Raw genomic sequence first — 6,572 nt, 5'->3', positions numbered from 1 at the left:
TGCAGTGTTCAGACTGGGAAAGTGATCAATGTCTCAGCCGAGACAAGATCCTGGCTTTCTTCCCTATACAGGGGAACTCTTGAACTCTATCACACAGCCTTCCCCAACAGGGGTGGCTGGCACACTCGCCTAACTTCCTTCTCCTCCCATAGTGCAGGATGTGGGAACAGTCCACGCCTCCACAGAGGGGGAGCTAAGCTGGAATAAACCATTCCAGCCTAGACACACTAAACTAGGACCTATACCTTACCAACACATTGCTGCCACCTGCTGGTGAACATGGAAAATTACAAGGAAATTTACATTTAACAAAGTTTTAAATGCACAGTTGTGAAAACATGAGCAAAATCACATCAGATGACAAGGTAAAGGCTCTTAGGAGACAGCAGCGGGGTAGAGGCATGTCGTAACACAACTCTTGGGTGTTACACTTGTCATTCTAAGTACCGGACTTTGGATTTAGTTTTAATGACTTTGCCTGGCTGCCGCCTGCCCTAACTTCTGCCTTCTTACCCTGACTACGCTTCCATCTAGTCAGTCTCTGGCCTCCCAGCATCCACTGGATGTATTGTGTCATCTGAAGGTCAGTCCAGTGGGTTCACACTCAAGTCCCGATTCCCTTGTGTTCCAATTCCCCTCTAAGGTAGCACCTGGTTCTCCCCTTAGGAAAGTCTCTCCTCACCATCAGAGGTATGGTGTGAAGAACAAGGGGTGTGATCTGACATCGCCCTCAGAGGGAGTTGGTCACATGGGAAACCGGGTTCTCACCCACTGGTCATAACAAAAATGTTATCACACCTGCCTGTCTCTATCAATCAAAGTGTAGAGGGGGAAACAGTTACAGAGAGAGCTGGTGTAATGGCAACGCCCCCGTTGCACCTAGAGGCTCATTTGCATATATCAAAACAACATTTTTCTCAGCAATGTGGACACATATGAACATGGGACCAACACAGATGTCTTCAGCTGCCAAGTGCACATTGAACAGGTCGGCCAGCTTCATAGGAACAAATCTGCTGACAGATGCCCTTTAATAATAACAGATACTTAAAAGGCGTTAAATACATAATCTGATGACAATGTATTTGCTGTGTATACAGGACTTCTGATGCTAAGCTGTTTGCTAAAGTCATACTGCAGATTATTTACTGCAGTAAATGAAGCTGCTCCTTTTCTTTTCAGGGAGCTTCGCTCTGAATTTTCAGCAACAAAATCTATTTTCGGCCACCAGATAATTCTGTGCATCCTTCTAATTCATCTAAGCTGCTAAATTGTTCATAGTTAGGTATGAGCCCGTCCGCCTGCATACAGTAAGTGCACCGTTATATTTCATTTTTCACATTCGTACCCTGACTTGCAGCTATTTGCAATTGCAGGATACAAAGACAAAAAAAAAGAAAAAGAAAGAAAGAGGATTGCAGGAGAACACCACAGCAAACTCTCCTTCTTGAAATTCTTTCTGGATAATACACGAGAGTGTGAGCTGAATGAGAAGTAGGATGACTGTGACTAACGTGATAGCCTGACAGAAGGCACATTCATCAAAAACCCACGATCCAAGTCAAAATATTACCTCCTCCTAATGCGGTGCTTAAGCTTCAGCTCTCTAATAGGCACCAATCACACCACTACAAATAGGAATATTGTAATATTATTTATAATGGCTCTTCTTGGATGATCTTAATTATTATGGTTATAGCTTTGCCCTTGGCTTTGGCTCCCTAGGATTAAGAACTCACTCCATGGACACCTCGTGATCGGAAGATTGCTCAGGCTACAAAGTACATATTACTATTAGGATATGGTGACTTTCAGGAAAACGGGTCATAGTCCGCTTCTTTTAGATCCAGCATATATTGCAGAGGGCAGCCCAGAATCTCAAAAAACTTGGGTAACATGCAGGACCGTGCATATGTAAGTTATCCCTTCTGAATGTGACTGGCTGTAGTTTAGGTATGTACTGCAGGTATACGGATTGGGACTGGGATCTACACGATAGTAGCAGAGGCCGCAAAATAATACTCTCAATTTATTAGGCAACTATACAGTAGGCATGTCCATTCAGTAGTGCTAATCCCCATATAGTCTTACACAAGGCAGGTATACAGTAGTGTCCATAGAGTTTTGACTGTTTGGTGGTGCCCATATACTTATCCTCATGCACACACGCGTAATTTGCGGTCTCCAATGTACAGGCATCATCCGTGTGGCTGCTGCAGACGGATCCAGACACATTCAACTTGAATGGGTCCGTGATCTGTCTGCAGTGCAAAAAAATAGAACATGTTCATGGTGCGGAGGCACAGAGAGAGACCGTGCCTCCGCCCCCCACCGCACCTTCCGGATTGCGGACCCAATTAAATGTATGGGTCCGCATCCGTGATGCAGTGCACAAACAACCGGTGCCCATGCAGTACGCAGCCCTGCAGGGTATTGCGATGGTGAGGTCACGGTTACTAGGCAAACGAGGGTTGCTCTTGGTTACTCACAGTTTATAGGGAGACCCTGGGCAGGCGTACAGCAGTGATGGAGAGGCTGGCACAGAAGTCCTCTGGGGCACTCTCAATGTATAGGGACCAGGCCGGTGGTAGGTGAGGTGCCCTGGATGTTGCAGGTTTAATGTGCCGGTGGCAAGATCCCTTTTAAGTTCGTGACACCAGTGCCGGTAACGGTGGCACACCGATTGATAATAGGAATAATTGAGGAACACAGTTTGCAGTGAACCAAAATTTTTTTTTACTGAAGCAGTTAACTATTTACAGTTCTGTAGGTTCGGTTCCATATGACAGAAGCAGTCTCAAGCAGGCTTATACAATAATGGCAGGCACAATGTTCTTTGCAAGATACTCAGAGGGTTAACACACTCACAGATCAGGCTGCACCTTTCCTCAGAAATCCTGTGCAGTATTCCTCAGAACTCCTGTCTGTCTTTATCCCAAGGCCCGTATGCCCTATTGATGGCTTTATCCTTGGTTAGGTAAACTTCCTCAGGTATATATCTCCTTGCATTAAATAGATCCTTCTGCCCTTCAGCTCTCTTGTCTGGCTGGAAACACTTCTGCTCTGCTCTGCGCTGTACTTTGTAGGAACTGCAGGTTTCTTCAGGAGGTAACTATTCCCCTGGGGACAACTAGAAGCCTTGGCTGTCTAGCTGCATGTCAGAAGCTCACTTCAGCTGCTGCCTAGCTAAAGTCCACACTCACTTCTGACTCTACACACAGCTCTCTCCCTGAACAGGACCTGTCTATATTAGGGGTTCCCTAGCTCCCTCTACTGTCTAGGAGGAAGTACTACACCCTAACAGGCCTGATACACAGATAAACAGGGAAAATATGCACATAAAAGCATTTCACTACACATTAAAATGTGAGGTAAAATACAATGCCACTGTTCCACAGGAGGTGGAGAACAACGTGGCCCAATTGACCCTTGTGTAGTGCCCACAATTACCTAGTGGGACACTGCACCCATATATTGCGGACCCACTGTTTGTGGGCCACAATACAGGCACGGCCGAATAAACGGCCATGTGCATGAGGCCTTACTGTACATAGACAACAAAGGGACTAAACAAAAGTGCCTATATAAATGTGACCATATAGTACTGGGCATGTGTTAATCCCCACACTATAGTACACAAAAAGGAAGCGATACATTGGTGTCCATATATTATCTCCACAGTTCTGTACACAGCTAGGCAGATGTATAGTAATGCCAATATGGTTTTTCATACGGTATATGAATCCCCACACTATTCTACACTAATGTACATAAAATGCATCTCAAAAGTCTTCAGACCCTTTCACTGTTAGCCATATTTTTTTATGCTGCAGCCTTGTGCTAAAATAAAAAATACAAGTTTCCCCAATCGATCTGCACTCAATCCCCCATAATGAGAAAATGAAACTGAATTTTAGACATTTTTACTAGGGATGAGCGAACCCGAACTGTATAGTTCGGGTTCGTACCGAATTTTGGGGTGTCCGTGACACGGACCCGAACCCGAACATTTTCGTAAAAGTCCGGGTTCGGGTTAGGTGTTCGGCGCTTTCTTGGCGCTTTTTGAAAGGCTGCAAAGCAGCCAATCAACAAGCGTCATACTACTTGGCCCAAGAGGCCATCACAGCCATGCCTACTATTGGCATGGCTGTGATTGGCCAGTGCACCATGTGACCCAGCCTCTATTTAAGCTGGAGTCACGTAGCGCCGCACGTCACTCTGCTATGATCAGTATAGGGAGAGGTTGCAGCTGCGACGTTAGGGCGAGATTAGGCAGATTAACTCCTCCAAAAGACTTCATTCTGTGATCGATCTGCAGCTGTGGATCATTTAAGTGCTATTATTGACTTGCTCACTTTTTTGAGGCTGCCCAGAGCGTTTTTAGATCACTTTTTTTCTGGGGTGATCGGCGGCCATTTTGTGACTTGTGGTGCGCCAGCAAGAGCTATCACCAAGTGTATTTAACCATCGATAGTGTGGTTATTTTGTGCTATATCCTACATCAGCTGCAGGCTGAGCCTGTGTCACCGAAGTGCATTTAACCATCAACAGTCTGGTTATTTTTTGGCCATATACTACATTAGCTGCAGGCTGAGCCTGTGTCAAAGAAGTGCATTTAACCTTTAACAGTCTGGTTATTTTTTGGCCGTATACTACATCTGGTGCAGGCTGAGCCTGTGTCACCCAAGTGCATTTAACCATCAACAGTGTGGTTATTTTTTGGCCATATATTACATCAGGGGCAAGTTGAGCCTGTCACCCAGCGCCTAAAAAATAGACCTGACATTTCTATTCAACCAAATCTGCACAGATTTAGCTGGTCAAGTTATTTGTAGTGACCGTAAAAGCAGACTTTTTGTTCTGGGTTGAAAAAGCATTCCCAAATTTGCCATTCTGAAAAAAACTAGTTTGTGGTATTTGAGGCCTACTTGAAATCTATCCCAAAAAGAAAATCTTACATTGAAGGTATTGATAGTGTCATTCAGAAAAACCTAAGACACACGCTAGCGTGCTGATAGAAGTGTCATTCTGTGATTAAACCTATAACTGTCACACAGCGCAAAAAATAACAGGTCTCACATCTCTATTCAACCAAATCTGCACAGTTTTAGCTGGTCAAGTTATTTGTAGTGACCGTAAAAGCAGACTTTTTGTTCTGGGTTGAAAAAGCATTCCCAAATTTGCCATTCTGAAAATAACTAGTTTGTGGTATTTGAGGCCTACTTGAAATCTATCCCAAAAAGAAAATCTTACATTGAAGGTATTGATAGTGTGATTCAGAAAAACCTAAGACACACGCTAGCGTGCTGATAGAAGTGTCATTCTGTGATTAAACCTATAACTGTCACACAGCGCAAAAAAAAAAAGGTCTCACATCTCTATTCAACCAAATCTGCACAGTTTCAGCTGGTCAAGTTATTTGTAGTGACCGTAAAAGCAGACTTTTTGTTCTGGGTTGAAAAAGCATTCCCAAATTTGCCATTCTGAAAATAACTAGTTTGTGGTATTTAAGGCCTACTTGAAATCTATCCCAAAAAGAAAATCTTACATTGAAGGTATTGATAGTGTGATTCCGAAAAACCTAAGACACACGCTAGCGTGCTGATAGAAGTGTCATTCTGTGATTAAACCTATAACTGTCACACAGCGCAAAAAAAAAACAGGTCTCACATCTCTATTCAACCAAATCTGCACAGTTTTAGCTGGTCAAGTTATTTGTAGTGACCGTAAAAGCAGACTTTTTGTTCTGGGTTGAAAAAGCATTCCCAAATTTGCCATTCTGAAAAAAACTAGTTTGTGGTATTTGAGGCCTACTTGAAATCTATCCCAAAAAGAAAATCTTACATTGAAGGTATTGATAGTGTGATTCAGAAAAACCTAAGACACACGCTAGCGTGCTGATAGAATTGTCATTCTGTGATTAAACCTATAACTGTCACACAGCGCAAAAAAAAAAAACAGGTCTCACATCTCTATTCAACCAAATCTGCACAGTTTTAGCTGGTCAAGTTATTTGTAGTGACCGTAAAAGCAGACTTTTTGTTCTGGGTTGAAAAAGCATTCCCAAATTTGCCATTCTCAAAATTGTTGTGAACGGGAACAATGAGGAAAACATCTAATAAGGGACGCGGACGTGGACATGGTCGTGGTGGTGTTAGTGTACCCTCTGGTGCTGGGAGAGGACGTGGCCGTTCTGCCACAGCCACACGTCCTAGTGAACCAACTACCTCAGGTCCCAGTAGCCAGCAGAATTTACAGCAATATTTGGTGGGGCCCAATGCCGTTCTAAGGATGGTAAGGCCTGAGCAGGTGCAGGCATTAGTCAATTGGGTGTCCGACAGTGGATCCAGCACGTTCACATTATCTCCTACCCAGTCTTCTGCAGAAAGCGCACAGATGGCGCATGAAAACCAAGCCCATCGGTCTGTCACATCACCCCCATGCATATCAGGGAAACTGTCTGAGCCTCAAGTTATGCAGCAGTCTCTTATGCTGTTTGAAGACTCTACTGCCAGGGTTTCCCAAGGGCATCCACCTAGCCCTTCCCCAGGGGTGGAAGAGATAGAATGCAC

This window comes from Bufo bufo, chromosome 3 (assembly GCF_905171765.1).
Source record: "Bufo bufo chromosome 3, aBufBuf1.1, whole genome shotgun sequence".
Lineage (NCBI taxonomy): Eukaryota > Metazoa > Chordata > Amphibia > Anura > Bufonidae > Bufo > Bufo bufo.
The sequence above is the reverse complement of the archived record's forward strand: the minus strand, read 5'-3'. Positions refer to the sequence as shown.